This window comes from Mauremys reevesii, linkage group 12, assembly GCF_016161935.1.
Source record: "Mauremys reevesii isolate NIE-2019 linkage group 12, ASM1616193v1, whole genome shotgun sequence".
NCBI classification, from domain to species: Eukaryota; Metazoa; Chordata; order Testudines; family Geoemydidae; genus Mauremys; species Mauremys reevesii.
Window position 1 is genome coordinate 10,499,247 of NC_052634.1, and position 18,738 is coordinate 10,517,984.

Consider the following 18,738-nt stretch of genomic DNA (forward strand, 5'->3'; position numbering starts at 1 on the left):
GACTGGGCTTAGTAGTTCAGGGTCAACCCCAGGCTGCTCTGCAGGCTTTTCTGTGAGCTGCTAGCCTGAACTGTCCTGTCTTCACTGCTATTTTCACTGGCGTTCAGCAACACCCCTTTTTGTTACAGAGCAGCCCTCCTCAAAGCAGGTGAGGGCTGTTAGTCCCCATCCACACACCAGGGCTCAGGCCCAGAGAGACGAAGCGGCTTGCCGAGGGCACCCAGGGAAGCTCAGACCTGGGACTTAAACTCAGATCTCCTGAATCCTAATTTGCTGCATATGCTACAGAAACCTTTGGGCTTCCCTATGCTTAAAAGGCTGCAGCGGTGCCACTGTCGCGCTTCAGTGTAGATGCTACCTATGCTGACTGGAGGGGTTTTCCCATCTCTGTAGTCAATCCACCTCCCAAACAGTTGCTAGCAAGGTTGGTGCAAGAATTCCTCCAAGCACAGTCTATGTTAGGTCTTAGGTCAGTGTAACTGTGTCGCTCAGGGGTGCGAGAGCAGCCCTGTCTTGCTAAACTGATGGGTTATCCTTGGGAGGGAGCAGGATGGGAGAGTAATCTTCCTGTTTCGAGCACCTTTCCAGGAGACCCCAAATAGATCAAGCAAGGAAAGGGCAAGAAACCACACTCTACTTTATCAATTCCTTGGGAACCCCTCTTCCTCCCTCCCCCACTTCCCAAACAGACAGGTGGGAAGAAAACCTTGTCATTCTCCTGCCGAGCCTGTCCCCGCTCCCATGACTCCCTTCACTTCGGCTTCCTACCTCCGGTGTGTTAAAATCCAACCTCACTGAATCATAGAATATCAGGGTTGGAAGGGACCTCAGGAGGTCATCTAGTCCAACCTCCTGCTCAAAGCAGGACCTATTCCCATCTAAATCATCCCAGCCAGGGCTTTGTGAAGCCGGGCCTTAAAGCCTCTAAGGAAGGAGATTCCACCACCTCCCTAGGTAACCCATTCCAGTGCTTCACCACCCTCCTAGTGAAATAGTTTTTCCTAATATCCAACCTAAACCTCCCCCTCTGCAACTTGAGACCATTACTCCTTGTTCTGTCATCTGCTACCACTGAGAACAGTCTAGATCCATCCTCTTTGGAACTGCTCAGCCTACCACCAGGAACAGTGTCAATGTTCCAGCCAGAAAATGACACAGCTCCTGTGCTGGGATCCTTAAGGCTGCATCTGGCTTTGGGTCCAGGCTGGGAGAAGATTGCTCATGCCTCACAGCTCATGACTGTCAACACGGCACCTTCTTACTCATTATGTCAATCTTCCCCTGTGTGAGTCATTCTCTGCCTCAAATAAGTTGCTGCACAAGTAATAAAATACTTTCATGAGTTAAAAAAAGTTTGTGTTAATATTAGTCACACCTCAGGACTGAAACCACAATCTGGGGCCCTTTATGCTAGGAGCAGTACAAATATAGTAAGGGGAAGTCTCTGCCCCAGGTTGCTTGCCATCTAAATAGACAAGGGGTGGGTGAAAGGAAAGAGTACTATCTTCCTTTTACATGTGGGGAAACTGAGGCACAGAGAGACGAAGTGACTTGCCCAAGGTCACACAGGAAGTCTGTGGCAGAGGTGGGCATAGGACAAAGCTCTCCTGAATCCTGGTTCAGAAGACCATCCTTTTTGCTATGGTTCCCCCCCACACCCCTATTAGCACTGGGGAGTCAATACCGTTATAGTAAAGCAAGCTGCGTTTCAGTCTGGCTTGTGCATTGCCAACAGAAATGTGAGCTAACCTTTGGTTATGGAATCTTTTATAGGATGTGAGTGAGAGAGAATCTAGCTTGACTTTTAGATCCTAGGCTGAGCTGGCATGGATGGCAGTGAGAAGATCCCCTTCTCTCTCTTTCTCTGATCCAAGGAGGTCTTTTTACTTGATTTGATAGTAGAGGCAGTAAATGTAGAATCCCAAAAGGTCTTGGTGGTCAAGTCCCATGACAGGGTGGAGAGACCTGTGCTAAGAAAGGGTGTGAGTGCGTGTGAAGGGGGGATTTTGAAATAAGCTTTGATTGAGTCTCTCTGGTGTAGTCCATGGATATGATACTCATGGGCCAGTAGGAATCCCAGAACTCCATCTAATACGTCTTCCTAAAAACTGAGGTGGGGGCTCAGAACAACACAGGAAGCAGCAGCCAGATGAAATGGCAATGACCGGCCTTGCTTTTTAATTTGTTCTCCCAGGACTTCGTCTCCAGCAAGTGCAATCTGCTTTGGTGGCTTCCGTATACATTGGTGTCTGTGATGGGGTGGCCTGACTTCTTAAGGGTAGTAGGGTCTAGGCATCATCCCCCTGTTCTACAGTGTGACCCCTTTAAGGTGTGGGAAAATGACACTGGCAGATATGGGGAGAGAGGAAGGGGTCATGGGTTCTATTCCTTTAAAGGCCTGGGACTGAGAGCCTTGTAGAGAGGGTGGTGGCAAAGTGGGGTGGCGGTTGGATGTCTCCTAACCAACTGGAACTAGCTCTGGGCTGTAAATATGCCGCCTCTTCCCTCCAAACAGGGAGATGCCATGCAGGGAAGGTGGCTGGTTAGCAGCCTTGCATGAAATATATTATTGAAATGATTAGCGGTGTTCATGCTTTGGGGCATATTGCTGGTCCCCTGCTGGGGTCAGCAAGATCTTCTAGAAGTTACAGAATTGCTCAGCTGGCCCGGTGCAATATTCTCCCTGTGAAATGTCCAGCATGGGCCAATGCCAGGTTGAACAGACCGTTGGGCTGTTTCTGTAGCATTAGCGAAAAGTGACTGGCTATAGTCACCAGTTCGTATGCTCGCCCAGAGAAGATTCCAGACCTTGGCTTTTAGGCTCTCAGCCTGCAAAGACGCACGCAAGTGCTTAACATTAACCATAATTAGTCCCACTGTCAGCTCCTCAGAGCGGGGACGATGTTCATGTGTAGGGGTGACCAGATAGCAAGTGTGGAAAAATTGGGACAGGGAGTGTGTGTGTGTGTGGGGGTAATAGGCACCTATACAAGACAAAGCTCCAAATATTGGGACAGTCCCTATAAAATTGGAACGTCTGGTCACTCTGTTCATGTATGTGTTTGTTTGGCACTGAACATTTATTATATGCAATGCACCCAATTTTCCACAAGGGGGCAGCTTTCGACATGCCAACTTCCCCATGCAGGGCTCGTCTCCATTAGAAAACTGTACAGTACTGCTTAACTATCCTGGTATAGTTCAAGAGATACAATTACTTGCACGCTGGGGTGGGGATTTCTCTCACTAGAAAGGTGTTTCCCTGTAGCGGAAGGGGAATAAGTTGCAGTATATAAGGCACCTTTACACCAGTATGATGGTGTCCACGGTAGGTGTTGCACTGGTATAAAATTGCAACCCGACCTGCAATAGCACAAAGCTGAGAGTACATCAGGCCTATGGGCCGTGTTTCCCGTGGCTACGAACTCGGCTCTGCTTGACGTACGTTGCACTTCCCTAAAAGGCCCTCAGCTCTCTAGTCCCTGGGCAGCTTTTCCGTACAGTTTGAAAGACGCTGCCTCTTTAACTAAGCAGGCTGCTCTCTTCCTTTTAAATTGACTTTTCTTCTCTAAGCCCTGGGAGGCTTTTCCAAGGTGCACAGTCTATTCTTGGGGGCTTTAATAAGCCTTGAGTGGCTTAAGACAAAACTAAGTTTGCCCTAATCTCTCATAAAACCACACAGCCTTTTGCCCTTCTATTCCCTCAAGGTCTTAGCCTGAGGTTTTCCCTTCTCTGTAGTGTTTGTCTCTCAGATTGAAAGGAAATGCCTTGAAAATCCTCCTTTTAGAAAGCCACAAATGCTCAGCTAAAAACTGAGTGGGTGGGGCCGGTGAGGGGAGTGGGGAGGCTTTTCTCACTGGGACACCCGCGTGCCCTGGCCCACAGAAGTAGCGAGCAAAAAAGCCAGAGTACAATGTACTTATCTGCATCCCAGCTCTAAGGCCTCTGGCCTCTGGTTATCTGAGAGCATGTCGTTGTTTGTTTATACTGAAGCAGAGTCTAGAAGCCGCAATCAGAATGAGAGCCCCATTGTGCTAGGGGCTGTACAAGGCTATGACAGACCGTCCCTACTGAAAACATCTTAGAGGCTAAACAGAGAGGGAAGGGGAAAGTGGAGCAACCTACAAAGTGATCAGAGGTTGGGGGCAGGTGTGGGGGGTTGTATTGGAGAGGGAAAGAGAGGATAAGGGGAGGATGGGGGGGTGCGGAGAGGTAGGGACAGGGAGGGTGGGGGAGTGAGGCTGAAGAGGGATTGGGAGGAAGCTGGAGTGAACAACGGAGCACAGTCCATGCAGGGCTGGCTGACCCCATGGCCTGGAATGCCCACTGCATGTTCCAGCAGAGCTCCCCAAAGCCCAGGGCTTTATGGGCAGGGCACTCAGTGAACACCTGCTGCAGAAGCACTTATGAAGTCTCTCAGTTAGCAACGGAGCAGCTAAAGCGTCTCTATGCCGCAGCTACAGCATTGCCTGAGGGCTGCCGGTAGCCGGATGGGGCCATCCCACCCAAAGGAATGAGATTGGTGGCCATCTTAAAGCAATGAAGAGTGTCACTTGGGCTCCGATTCAGCAGAGCTCTTAAGCATGCTTAAATCCCATTGACTTCCCTTAAAAGTCACTCTACACTAACTAGCTCTTTAGGAGCTATGTGTGAGGATCCACTTTGGCCAGGTCTGAAATGCAGCCTCCTCTGGGGTGGAACAGATCAGTGGCAACCTTGCGCAACTGTTTAAAATAGCATGTGCAGTTCTGCTGTAGCATCAGGGTTCAGAAGAAGTTAATGGTGCAAGTAACTAACCAGTCCTGAAACTCTCATGCTTGCCAGTAAGTGAGTCCAGGTGAGGAAAGGTGGAAGGTGCACAGCGACTGAAGCAAGTTTTATTAATGAGGGATGGGGCTGCAGATGAGATTCTAATGATAGTAGATCATGAGTGTTCTGATTATGCTAATAGGCTGCAGTGCTTTGTAAGTGGTAACCGTGGATTCTGCAGATGGGTGCAGTGGGGATGGTGCAGATCTGAAGCAGTCCCTACAGGTTGTCTAGAACTGAAGGCAGTTGTTATAATTATCAGTCATTTATGTAGCTGCTATGAAGGTACCTCTGTGCTTTGTAGAATATGACACAGTTCCAGTCCCAAAGAGCTTGCTGCCTAACCCATCTGTACATTAGAGATGGGCACTTTTATGGGGCTCATCGCTGCAGTATCGGAGCTCCTCGCCAAGCTTCAATGCCATAAAATTCCCAGCCCCCCTGTGAAAAAGGGGAGCTTCCCACATCCCCCAGACGGGGACACGGATGCACACTGAGGGGAAGTGACTGTTCTGGAGTCAAACCGGTAGCGTTCGGCAGAGCCTAGGACTAGAATCCGGCCCTGCTGGCTCCCAGTCCTGTGCCTTGACTACACAACCGTCCTTCGACCTTTCTTCTGTGTAAGGTGCTTAGCTGCTGTCCTGAACCTGCCCCTCTCTGAGAGCACAAGGCCTCCACCACCGTATTGTAAAACCACACCACCACCACGCCTGGCCAGGTTGTATGAAGACACCTGCTCTTCCCCCGCATGCCATGGTTCAGCAGCTTGAACTGTGCCCTGAAGCCCTGGGTGGTTGGTTTTTAATTTCTTTCCAGCGGGCAGCCTCTTTGCTCCGCTTGGCTAGAGCCACTGACCTCACTGAAATATAACCCCCCTAATGGGATGTGATCCAAGCTCCTGCCTGTTAAGTGCCGGTCAAATGCACGTTTGGGTGTCCTGACTTCAGCGCATACCATGGTGAACAGGCTAGAGAGTTAGCTGAGGGAAAAGAGGGGACGGGAGAACCAGAGCTGTATCTCTATGGAAGCCGATTGCAAACGAAGACTCCAATCATGCACTGAGCTTTGTGCAAGTAGATGCCTGAGCCTGTGCAAAGCCTCTGATAAACTGGGGCTCTGCTCACGTGAAGTAATTTGCAGCATCGGGTCCTATATCCATAAGCTCTTTGAGAGACTGTCTCTGATGCTGTATTTGTGTAGCACCTAGCCCCAGGGGGCCCTGATCCTGACCAAGGTTTTTAGACGCTACCCCTATAAAATAAGGAACGAAGTAGGCGAACGTGCTGAGCTGGGGCCTTTAGAGCCGTTAGGTGTGTAGATGGCTGTTAATTCTGATGGTCAATGACCTGAGAGTGGAGTTGGAAAGACAAAGCCACTCAGTATTAAGCCCCATATGCAGGTGTTTGGCAGTAGCTTTACAAATGTTCTCCTAACTGTGGGCATAGAATCGTAGGACTGGAAGGGACTTTGAGAGGTCGTCTAGTCCAGTCCCCTGCACTCATGGCAGGACTAAGTATTATCTGGACCATCCCTGACAGGTGTTTGTCCAACCTGCTCTTAAAAAACCCTCCAGTGATGGAGATTTCACAGCCTCCCTGGGCAATTGATGAGGATTTTAAAACACCAGTGAAAATAGCTTTTTCGGGCAGGGGAGCTCTGAAGATCTTTAAAGGGGTCAATATGTCTTGTGTGATCAGGCCCATCACCAGAGTATTGGGGCACTGAATACAAAAACTGAAGAGCCAGCCCTGAAGGGCGGTGCTTTTCACTGCTGGAAGGTTTAGCCATTCTGACGTGGGTTTCTCTCCATTCCTCACGGCTGCTCTGGGTTGGGGCTCTTGGCCAAGGGGCCAAGTTCTGCAGCTGGGGGAAGCCATCATGGGCAATCACCAGCTCCTGAGAGCATGAGTCTTGGCTCTGCCACACCTACCCTTCTTGGCAGGTCATGGAGAAAAGGACTGGTCAGGCCCAATCCACTAAGGGCTTTAGAGAGTATAACCAGAGCCCTGAATAGTAGCAGGGAGACAGAAGAGTGGGCAGAGCCCTGGAATGAGGGGCTCTAAGAACGTTTTCTTGTTGAAGAAGCCAGGACTGCTTCGTGCTGCGCGAGCTTGACCTGCCTGTGTATATGTCCCCTTCAGCCCAGGTAGAGTGAGTTACACTTGTCCAGATTGCAGGTAAGGAAGCACATGAGAGGGCTGGAAACAACTATGAAATTGACCGTCACCAGTCCCATCCAGTGCAGAGCAGAGTCCCGGGTTCTGCTACAGACATTTGTGGACCTCAGGCAAGTCACTTAACCCGCCTCTCTGTGCCTCGGTTTCCCTGTATTTGCAAAGCACCTTGAAATCACCATATTACAAAACATGCTGAGTATTTGTTTTGGTTGCTTAAGACAATTGAAACAAAATAGACATGGTGAAAAAGAAATGAAATTTAAAATAAATGCTGTGGATGGGCAAGTCACGGTGGTGCTGTGCTGGAAGAATTCAGTGTTAGGCTGACAACAGTATGCCTTTTAATCTGTAGCTTGGGCAGTCGGTGCACCGGTGGCCATAAAGCCTAGGTTTCCTATTGTTTCTAGACTCACAGGAGACTAAGATTTGCATGTGTGTGTTATGCTGGTTGAACGTGGTGCAGGGGAGGTTGAGTCTAATATTGGGGGGTGAGGGGACATGCAGCTAAGTAGGAAGCTCTAGTTGAAAGCTACCAGAGCAGAACATATAAACAAGTCCATTGCCCGCACATCGTGCCTCCTGTATAATTCACAAGAGGGGCTTTGCGTAATTCAACATTAAGGCTCAGCCAACGAGTTGCTTGTTTCCTGTTGTGAGCTCTCAACTTCGCGGGTTCCTAGCGAGGAGACAGACAGGCCTGCCTCGGACAGCCTGTTGGGAGCTGCAGTATTTGCATATTACTAGAGAGCTGATGAATTATGCAGCTGCTGTGGCAGGGCCAGAGGAATTGGCTGCAGCCACGCAGCTCCGAAAAGCATATTTATCTTTGTGTTTGTATTGATTTTTTTCCCTTCCTTCACCCCCCTTAAAACCTACACATGCGAGGGAGAAAACAACCCTCAAACTTTGCAGACTTCTTGCATCTGATGTCCCCCAAACCCTAAAACAACTAATCCCTTTGGATTTATCCTCCTCCTCATATGTAATCTCAAGCAGCTGGAAGTTGCTTTAAAAGGACCAGTGAATATTTGACACTGATATTGATAGAATGGGACCAGAGAGGGCTTTACTGGGAAGACTTGGGATTCAAGCTTCTACGTGGCAGTAAGAGGTTTATAATGCAGGACATGACAGAGGCGGGAATGTGGTTGGGTTGTCTCTCATATATAATGTATGGGGGTGAGGCTGATCAGCTTCCGATCTTTCCCAGGCCTATGTACTTGAAGGAGCACCAAGCTAGCTTTTCTTTCATCTGCCTCGCCATTCGTGGGTGTTAGTTTAGATTGTGATAGCACCCAGGAGCTCCGGTCACAGACCGGGATCCCATTGTGCTAGGTGCTGGACAAACACAGAAAACAGATGGGCCCTGCCCCAAACAGCTTGAAATCAAAGTTATCTGTTTAGTCAGATATATCCTTCTATTTATATATCTGCCCCATCACTTCTGTCTATAGTCGGTATTTCTGGGGTCTATGGACCTATTCGTCGAGGCCAAATCCAAAGCCCATCAAAATCAACAGGAGCCTTTCCACTGGCTTCAGCGGGCTTTGGAGCAGGCATCTTGTTCCCGGGCTCTGCCAATAGCTCCCTGAATTAGGCCTAAGGCAAGTCCCCCGTGCTCAGTCTGCACCTGGAAGATACGGTGAACCGGTGTGCTGCCTTTTAGGGGCTGTGGTCATCCTGGTTCACAGCCCCGTGCAATGGGTCTTTGTGCTTCAGACAAAAGTTACAATTCTTTTAAGATTCTTTGCAGAGCCAGGACTGGAACCCTCATCTCTTGGCCCCAAAACACAGGCCTCTAGCAGTTGAACTGAAGAAGATCTCTCTTAGCTGGCTGCAAGAGCTTCAGGGGAAAGGGGGCAGTCATCTCGGTGTCAACTTCCAGGGGTGCTGGACTGCTGTGCCACTCGGGGGTTGTTTTGTTTTTGTGCTGATTGGCTCGGGGTGTGTGTGTGTCCTTATCCATCCCCATGTCTCTTGGTCCATCCATCTCTTCTTTCCATTCACTAATTTCATGTATCCACTCTTTCAGTCACCAAATCATCCCTTGTCTCTATATGAATGCGTTCCCTCCTCACCCATCCTCTCAACGGGCCATTGCAAACTTCTCTGCCTATACATTGAGATGCAGACTGGCTGCCACATTCTCAGCCTGTACGGTTGTCAAGTTCATGATAAACACACAAAGAAGTTAGTTTAAAACCCCCCTAGAATTATCTTGCTGGAAGGTTGCAATGTAACCCTACTTTATTTCCTAAAATCCAGAAACTTAACAATACAAGAGCCAAAAGCAGAGAGAGAGAGAAAGCAGGCTGCTCCATAAAGCAGCGAGGCACACTTTACTATGAGCAGGCTGTCTGCAAACTGACTGCTGCTAGGCCGCCAGATCACATGTGTAGGCAAGCAGGACCGGGAGCCCCACTCAAGCATTTGAAGTGACAGGTTACTATTTCAATAGCTTTCAATACACCACAAAGATGTGCTCCTATCTTGGGCTGCTTGATAAAACCGTCGGGTTCACTTCACATTGGCCACCAAACAACGACTTTCAGCCGCTACCGAGCCAGGCTGGATCTGAGTCTGTGACACAGAGATAAGAGGCTCTGTGGCTTGTCAGCAATGCCCAGTGCTTGAAAGCCAATGGTGGTGGTGATAGACCTGCTGGAAGAGCTACGGGCAGCCTCTATTTCACACTTGGAAGGGACCTTCAAAGCCCTGCATCCTCTGCCCCTCCCTGGCTTTGCTACCAGCATCCTCTTGACCCAATCTTTGTCTGGGAAGACGTGCTCCAAGAACTCCCCCTGCACTGCCCCATGTTCCACACCTTGTCCTCTCCCTTCATCTCCCCATGCTGTGCACCTTCCTCTCCCACATTGGCAAACTCTCTCCCGTTCACATATTTCCCCTCTTCTTCCCAATGTGAAGGCTTCTGGGGGTGGGGGGTGAGGGAACGATGACTCATCCATCCCACCCAATGTCTGGTCGTCTCACGGCAGCTGGGGGCTCAGGGCTGCCCTTCGGTTACATGGTTGCCGTATTCTCCCAGCTGGAGAAGATAGCTTTGCTTTCCCATTACTGTCCCACTTCCTGGCTACTGAGAGGGAGCTGGGATCATTTGGAAAAAGCCTCAGGAGCAATGGCTACCTTCCTGCCTTACTCCAACTTGAACTCAAGGAGCATTTCAGCTGGGAGGTCTAACTCTCCAGCTGTCTATTTCACTGCCTGCCCCCTGCCATCTCCTGTCCTTTGTGTGCCCTACATCGAGCAGAGCTGGGCACAGCGTGGTATGCTAATGCCGCTTCTTGTCCCTTCCCTCATGCTATGGCACACCAAGCCTGGCATCTCTCTCCTGCCTGCACCTGCTCCTTTCTCCACGGGGGGTCTGTGTCGCTAACGAAAGTGACAAACACGGCTAGGAACGGCAGCTGGATGATTCCACCCAAAGTGCCCCTGCAGTGTCTGGGAACTGTCTGGCTCCTTACTATATCTTCAAAATAACAAGTGTGTATAGTGACGAGCCTCTGCTCACCTAGCACTTCAAAGGCTGTCATACCTTCGCAGTGACAGCAGGGGTAGCATCCAGATCTTCCTCCTCCTGCCCCTGTGACCTGAGCTAAAGGAGAGTCTCTCCCAGCTGTTAGCAGTATAGGGCTTCTGGCACACAGCGGAGCAGTTTTGATTCCATCCAGCAGAAGGCAGTGGTGCACACATTACAGAATGGTGGAGCGTCTTTGCCTCTCTTGTAGCCCTGAAATATGATTTTTTTTTTTAAAGAAACAACCCATCCTGCATCAGCTCCAAGGGGCTGCTGTCTAGCAGGGAGTTCTACCCTCCGTATCCTCCTTGCTTATCCAGCTTGTGTTTTGCTCTATACGAGATTTTTCCAAGGATCTGCAATCAGACCGAGCAGACCCTGGGCTGGGTTCTTGGGAAGGGGCCCCTGGCGGCTCTCCCATCCTTGCATTCACACACACAGAGGCTTCCCAACTTTCTTGCTTATCTTTCTTCCTTTGCCCCCTCCTCCTTTCTCCAAAGATCCCATCCCTCCTCACACACACAGAGCCTAAAATTCAGCTCCAGCTCTTTGGAAAGGCTCATGAGTCTCAGATGCTCATGATCTGCCCTGCAGATGGCTCTTAGCTGACTAGGAGCCAGGGAAGGAAACGAGAACCTGTCTGTTCCTAGACTGCAATATGGGAAACTCTAGGTGCAGCAAACATGTGAACTTCACCTGCCTTCCAGTTCTCCACCAGCCTGGCTCATGGCGCTCTCCTCCCCTCCTGTCTTAACTTTCTCCCAGTAGAAGAAAAGGTTAGCTGAGATCACACAGCCAACCGGATGCTCAGATTCGAACTCCCTGGGGCTAATTATGGAACAACCATTAGATAAAAGTCAACATATGTTGTAAAAGGCACTATGTATCACCGCCTGACAGTTCTTAACAATGTGCTCATGTAACAGCTGTCAAATTGCAATGCTAGAAAATGAGTAATATGTTGATTTATGTATATCAGATCTGCCCTTCCATTCAGCCACAGCAATGCAAGACGCTCGCGCCGCAGCAGCCATGCAGGGCGGTGAGGGGAACTGAGGAATTTGGTGCTTCAGGAGACGGAATGGCGACACTGAGTCCAGACCACTCCCAGCTTGGGGGAGGTTTTCAGTAGGTCCCCGAAAGCTGAAACCAGCCTGACATCAATACAAATCCAGAGTGGCTGCACTGAAGTAAATGGATTTACCCTGAGCTTGTCTGGGACTAGCAGAGGTCTGAATCGGGCCTGCTGAGTTGGGAGCAGTAGGGATGAAGGCATAAACTCTGTTCCCATATTTGTGCACTGCTTTCCTGGTTACTCCTGATCACGGAGCTGAGCACGAGCCGAGGGACCTGCTCTCAAAAGTCAATAGCAAAACACCCCTAGGCATCAATGGGAGCAGGCTGGGCCCTAACTGTGGCTGATTGTACCTTGGGGACTGGATTCTTTCTACCAGCCTCTGTAAGGTGATGTTACCTTCACGCTGCAGAATTCACCTGCCGAATGTCAGCTCAGTGGCTAATACCCTCACCAGCCCTGTTGTCCTCCCGGAGGAGGCCCCAACTTTGCACAGGGCTGTTATTACCTCAGCCGACTCCTGCCAGGGGCCCTGCATCAGCAGAGAGTGGGCGGAGAAGCTGGTGTGTCCTTGCCAGGCGGATGAAGGTCAGTATCTCCAGTTGCTCTGGGACAGACCCTAGTGATTTCTGTTTTGGTGCATGCAGCTTGGCTGCCTGCTGGGACTCGGACAGCCTGGTTGTGTGCATCACCTTTGTCATGGCCAGACAATTACCCCCTCCAGTCTAAAGCTGAGGACTCACCCGGACCCTCATTGGGGAGCTATTTTACTGGCTGCCCCATGCGGTTAATGGACCTGATTGGGCTTTGGGTGGCTCAGAGGAAGAATTCTCCTCAGTCAGAGGCCCTGCTTGGGCATTATGAACATCTTTTAATCTCTGCTCCAGATGATAAATTCTCCTTCCCTTCACCCATTTGGATGGCTCCACCTTGGGATTCAGATGTGCTGCAGCAGAAGCCGTGGGAAGGAAGGGGATGGGGGGTCATGGGAGAACTGAGAGAGGAAATCCATGCTTCATTGTGATGGAGGGGAAGAGCCTTATTGTCAGCAGGTCTCTTTGCCTCTCCGTGCTGGAGCTGAATGGGAACTGAATCTTTGCTGTCGCAGGATTTCCCTGGTGTTCCAAAAAAACCCCCATTCCATTCTGGAATGGAATGAAAATGAAAAATGTTTAAATTCCCCATGAAACAAAATTCCAACATTTCCCCCCCCCCCCGACCCTCCTAATCAACATGTTCGGTGTAGATAAAATCGAAGAGTTTCATTCTAGTTTTGACTTAAGTTTATATTATAGACTATACAAAAAATTGAAACCCAAAATCAAAATGTTCCATCCCCTCCCCCCTCCGAATGCCACATTCTGATTTTTTTTGTTTTTGTTTTTCTAAATGAAATTTCCTCGAAATTGACACCTTCTCGCAAAACGTTTTGCTTGTGACCAACTGGCACTTTCTGATGGAAAACTGATCCATTGGGAAACTTCCTACCAGCTCTACTCTGTGCCCAGGTAGGGTTCAAAGCCGTCAGGAGACTGATCTGCTGCAGCAGCTGTTCAGGCTGGGATTATGAAAGGAAGCTAAGGGAGTTAGGAGCCAAAATTCCATTAGGAGCTCAACTCCCCAAATGCCGGCCTGTCTCAGCAGGTGTCCAGCAGACTGCCTGCAACTGGCTGTTGGGAGCTTCTCAGCCCTGATGACACTAGCAGCCAAACCAGCGTGAACTCCAGCTGGAAATGGAGCAGCAGGGGATTTCTCGACACTAGTTAGCAGCAGTGGTTTGATGTTCCTTACCTGAGCATCCCTTTGCATTGGTACTTGCTTGTCTCTGTTCCTTCCAGCTCGGGGTCTTCAGAACCGTTTAAGTGAGCCGTGCTGTATTCCTGCCCTGATGTTCTCGAGTTCCATTCACTCTCTCTGCTGGAGCTTGACAGGTCTTTCAAAATATTTGGAGCCGAGATTGCACCAGGCTGGGTTATGGCTGACGGCGCTTCCGCTTCTTCAGCTCCCGTTGAATCAATTATCTCTGTCTCTCTTGTTATTAAGCTGTTTAACAGAGGGCACAGGCCTTACTCCTCTAGTTTGGCCAGGCTGGGCAGAGATCGCACGTGCAGCCAGACAACACCCTACTTCAGAAGCTTGGGAAAACTTGAACAGTGTCGCAGCTTCTCGGGAACTGCCCTGGGTTTAGCAGCTTAGGAATTGGCAAGGGTCCTCCTAGCCCTGTCTCTGACTGTGGCCAGCACCAAATTCTTCAGAGTAAGGTTCAAGAAACCCAGCAAGTGGCAGCTGTGGCGTAACTGGCCCACAGGGAGAGTCTCCTCCTGAACCTCATTAGTCAGAGGTTGGCTTATGCTCTGAATCATCGGGATTATATATATATCTATAATCCTTGCCATTGGAACTCTGGGTCTTTTCATTTTCTGTGCCAAGCAATGAGAGTCTTTGGCAGGCAGACAACCCTTTCTGCACTCCCTGTACCTGATGGCAAACTGATGTGTTCGGACCAAGCATGTTCTCCTTCCTTTCACAGTATTGCCAACCCCACCGGTTAAAAAAAATCATGAGTCAGGGCTTAAAAATCATGATTTTTTGGGGTAAAAGTGGGTGTTTTCTTTGCATTCTTATTTTTGAGCTTTTAAGGTTCTCTTGAGTCACATTTTCAACCATTTCTCCTCAGCTGCAAGGGTAGAAGCTTACTTTTAAAAAAAATGACTACTGACTTTCTGAGAGGCAAGTCAGGTGAGGTGATATTTTTTATTGGACCAACTTCTGTTAGTGGAAGGCACAAGTTTTCAAGCTACACACAGCTCTTTTTCAGGTCTGGGGAAGGAAGCAGTGTGTTTGAGCTTAAAAAAAACCCATTTTCTCTTATGTTAACATGACTCCATGAGCTGGGGCTTTAAGAAAAAAAACCACTAACTGTCTCGAGACTTGTGGTAAAATTGCAAGAAATGGCAATACTGCATTTATGATGTGAGATGCTCTGACTTTGTGTTTTAAATGGAATAGTGCTTACATTGTGGTTTGTGTAGAGATGGAAAACTAATGTTATGCCTACATATTTCTCAATTTTTCTGTATTCCAAATTGTAAAAGATACAGTCTTGTCTTTTTTTTTTCTTTGAAAGAGAGACTATTTCTAGCAACTGTCCTCTTCTATACTGTGAGCACCTCCTTAACTTGATTAAAATGCACCCAGATGACTTTTTGGTTGATTTTTAATCATTTATGCTGCCTTTTCAACTTTTTTGATACTTCATTGGCATTTGGAAAATCAAAATAGGCAGCTTTAGTTTCACTTTCTGTTTCCTTTCTTGGGCCATAGCTTGGGTTTCATGTGCTAAAGGAGAATGCAGAAATCCAAATGTAACTGTTTATCTCACTGAGATTCAAAATGTAACCAAATTATTTGTAGCACTTAATAAAATAAAAAAATACATGTGTACCTAAACTGCTAGTCAGTCCCTTTAATCTACTGAACAATTGTGACAACCACTGAGCTGAACTGATGAGTGGTTTTGAGCGGGTTCATTCAGAAAACCTCACGTAAAACTAAATAAACCAAAGTGCCACTGCAATTTGCTCTTTATAGACTGATATTTACCAACCCGGTTTGTACTCTACTCCGTAAGTTAATATATTTTATTTTTCTAATTCATATTCATTATTTACTAACTTCTCTCCACACTGAGTTTTCAGCTTCTTTGACTGATTTCTGTTGGGGATTCTTTTCATATGGAGTGTGTGTGTGTTTGTTTGTTAGGTGATTTGTTCTTTTGGGAGGTTGTATTAGCTGGGATCATTACCATTTGGGCACAGTCATGCATTGGGGGGGGGTCTCTTCCCAGTCACTCTTGCTATATCCACTCCAGCTGGGCAGAGGAATCTAACGCAGATTCTTCTATTCCCAAGGGCTATAGTTTGAAGTCTGTTGGTTAGCTGCCAACATGCAGCGTTATGGTTCTTTATATCCCATGGAATAATTGAGCCAGGAACCTTTTCCTTTTCTCTCAAACTCCATTATTTAGCAATGAGAGAGTCTTAGGTAAATCCTTCACTTGATTTCCGACACACACATTGTGACGATAAGGGACCAGGGGAGAATGGAAGGTCTGAAAATAAGCAGATAAAACAACTGATTGTGTACAATATTACTGTGTAGAAAAATATGCCAAATAAGGCCTTTTACAAAAGCTTACAATGTTCTAAACTTGGTGGTCATTGTGATAATCTATATAGATACATATACTGTGATTCTGAATGTATGTATTCATGTATATAGAAAACTGGGTTCAGAAATTGTGGTGCAGGCAGGGAGGGACTGCCTCTCCAACCGCCTAGTGTCGTACAACCCACGAAAAGGCAAGTGATGGGCCATTAGAGTTAATGGGGAGACCCTGAGACACCCCAGCTACAATTTCCCACCCTGAATAACCGCTCAACACTGTACCAGGAGAGAACGGCGGGGGAGGTGGAAGGAAGGAGGAAAGCTCATTTATAAACCAAGGTTTGAAAGGGAGGTCTTCAGAGGGACCATGACTGGCGGGTGCTGTCCGTGAAACACTGGCTCCCCTCTGCGGTGGCGGGCATGCTGGGAAACTGTTCAGAGGCAATAGGTACCTGGCATTAGAAAAGGGAGTTGACCTAATTTGAAAGTGTAACCTCTGAGGTTGCGACTTCGTTTATGTTCCATGGAACTTGTCTGTGTTTGCCCGGCCTCGCTATTTCATCTTTGGATTGGGGGTGTTTTCATTAACTAAGCCTTTTGTTTGTTTTTTACTCCAAGCAGGGCCTCTGTGGAGTGTGTGCACCAAAGTAAGCTGGTGGCCGGACGTGGGGGGAGACTGGAGTGGCAAACCAGAAGGGAAGAGTCTGAGTGGCTGGGAGAGAAGAACTCCCGGATTTGGGGAGACTCGGGTGTGACCCTGCAAGGAGTAAATGGGCTGGTGGAAGCTAGAGTGAGACTGTGCGCTTGTGGGCAGGCGACTGGTGTCTGGGGTCTGACACAGCAGCTCAGCGTTTAGGTGCCCCCAGGTTACAGGGCAGGTGGTGACAGAATCCTTTACTGCTCTGGGTTATCCCCCAAATGTCTGTCTGCCCTCCCTCCCCGGACAAAGCTAAGCTCTGTGCCTCACAGCGGACGTGCAGCTACAAATTAAGATGCAAGTACAGCTCAGTACCTAGTTCCAGCTCGTACGTTCCCAGCCTGGCCACAAGGGGGCAGATGGTGTCAAGGGGCAGGAGATAGTGGTGTTTGGGATGTGAGCAGTCAGCAACTGGGGGCTGAGCCCACCAGCTCATTTCACACAAGCGGCTGCACAGCCCAAACTCTGGTGGCCAGCACTGGTGGCCTCAAGATGCAAGGTTCCCTATCCCGTTCTCAGCCTCCCATCCTTTCCTTCCTCCGGCCTTCTGTTCTTCCTGCGGGAGCTGTAAATGATGACATGTGCCAGGTAAGGGAATAAGGCCCAATATTTTTGCACAGAACCAAAGAAAATAGCTTTATTTTTCCCCATCAGTAAGCAGCCAGACCATTTCCATGGGAAGATGGGGAAAAGGAAACCCCCATGATAAATAAGTGCTGCTTGTGTCTGTATGTCCCAACTGAGAGACTCCCTGTAGTAAAGTGGTAACAACAGGGTTAACTGAGTTCCCCAGAGTATTATGGGGTGGAGCAAGGCTTACTCCCATCCCTGACTTCCTGTTAATGGGAGCCCACCTGAACTCTGTGGTGGTGCAGTTAAATAAAGCAGCAAGTTCCCAGCCTGCAGTTTTGTCAGCAGACTTATTTTTATTGCACTGAGTGGTTCCCTTCCCAAACTCCCAGGTCTGTGTTATGAGCTGCTTATAAAAAGCTGGGCAGATGAGCCATTTATAGTGTGCTACCAGAGGTTTTATTGGTCCTACGGACCCTGGGAACCGGGCTGCATATTCTTGAGCACCGTTTGCCGGCTGCTTATCTATTAACCACTTGGATTTGTACTGACATCGGGCACTTTCATCACAGCTGGGAGTACCCTGTTGTGAAAGGGAAATGCATGCACCGCACAAAGCCTGGTCTGTACCTGGGAAAACATTGAGTCCAAAGATGTGCGGTGATGGAGTTAGAGGGCATGGAGTGATTTAAAAACCCAGTAACTGGTCATGGTTAACACTCTCTGTTTCCCTAAGGTGCTGGTTTAGCTACTTGGCATCCCCACTGGGGTTAACCATGGTCTGCTAACTTATCTTTAAACACGACTGTCTTTGTGTTAAGGGCAAAACTGAGCTGAACAGGGAGCCGGATGACACATTTTCGAACACTGTGCTTAATCCCTGTGTACACAGGATTTGAAAGAGTAAGAGCGAATGCGCCTGCTGATGCCCCTCAAAATAAAAAGCTGAGCATCTCGGCTTGTCCCAGCTGCAGGTTGGCTTGATGCTTTCACTGCCAAAGTCAGGAGTGCTGGTACTGACACGGCCAGGAGAATATTAGTGGGTGGCCGCTGAAGTAGCAAAACATTATTTTTTGAGCTGGGGGGTTTATAAAGCATGGAGATGAAGGGAAAGATAAAGGGCCCTAGACCCGAGCTTGGCAGTTCACCAGGCCTATTCGAAAAGCCCCATGGTGGTTGTAATGCAAATCTCCCAGTCCTGCTTTAATCATTACCACGGGGAGACAATTAGGGTTAAAATATAGATTCCTAGATAACAAGGAGACAGTAAAGAAATAAACAGAGCGAAGAGCTAATAGGATTCATTTATAGCATCCCTTCGCTGAGAGGCTTGGCAGGGCTTTTCTCAAGAAGTGATCAGGGATGGGCTCCTTCAGCTTGGGGATCAGAGCGGGGAGCCAGGGGACCTGGAGATCACACAGAGCTCTGCCCCTGAGCTGCTGGGTGACCGTAGGCAGCTCATTTCACTCTCTGTTTCCTCCTCTGCAAAGTGGGGAGGTCTCTGGTCCTCATGGGGGCCACAGATTGGATGTGAATAAATGAGTACAGCCACTGCCCCAACAGGAACCTCTGGAGGGGGCCGGAGAGAGGCTGCAACCTGGCCCTCCGCAAATGTGTGCCCCAGGGTCTCCTCCTCACCCGGCAAGAGGCTGGCATTTGTGGGGGAACTCAGTGAACCATGCTGACCGCACTCCCATGCTCACAGCTC

At 48.8% G+C, this 18,738-nt stretch overlaps 1 protein-coding gene across 2 annotated transcripts in view; it reads left to right on the top strand.

The window, feature by feature from the left end:
• The window catches only part of OPCML (opioid binding protein/cell adhesion molecule like), an 854,468-nt gene that overhangs the window by 593 nt on the left and 835,137 nt on the right, over positions 1–18,738 (top strand). The gene's annotated exons all lie outside the window — the stretch shown is intronic.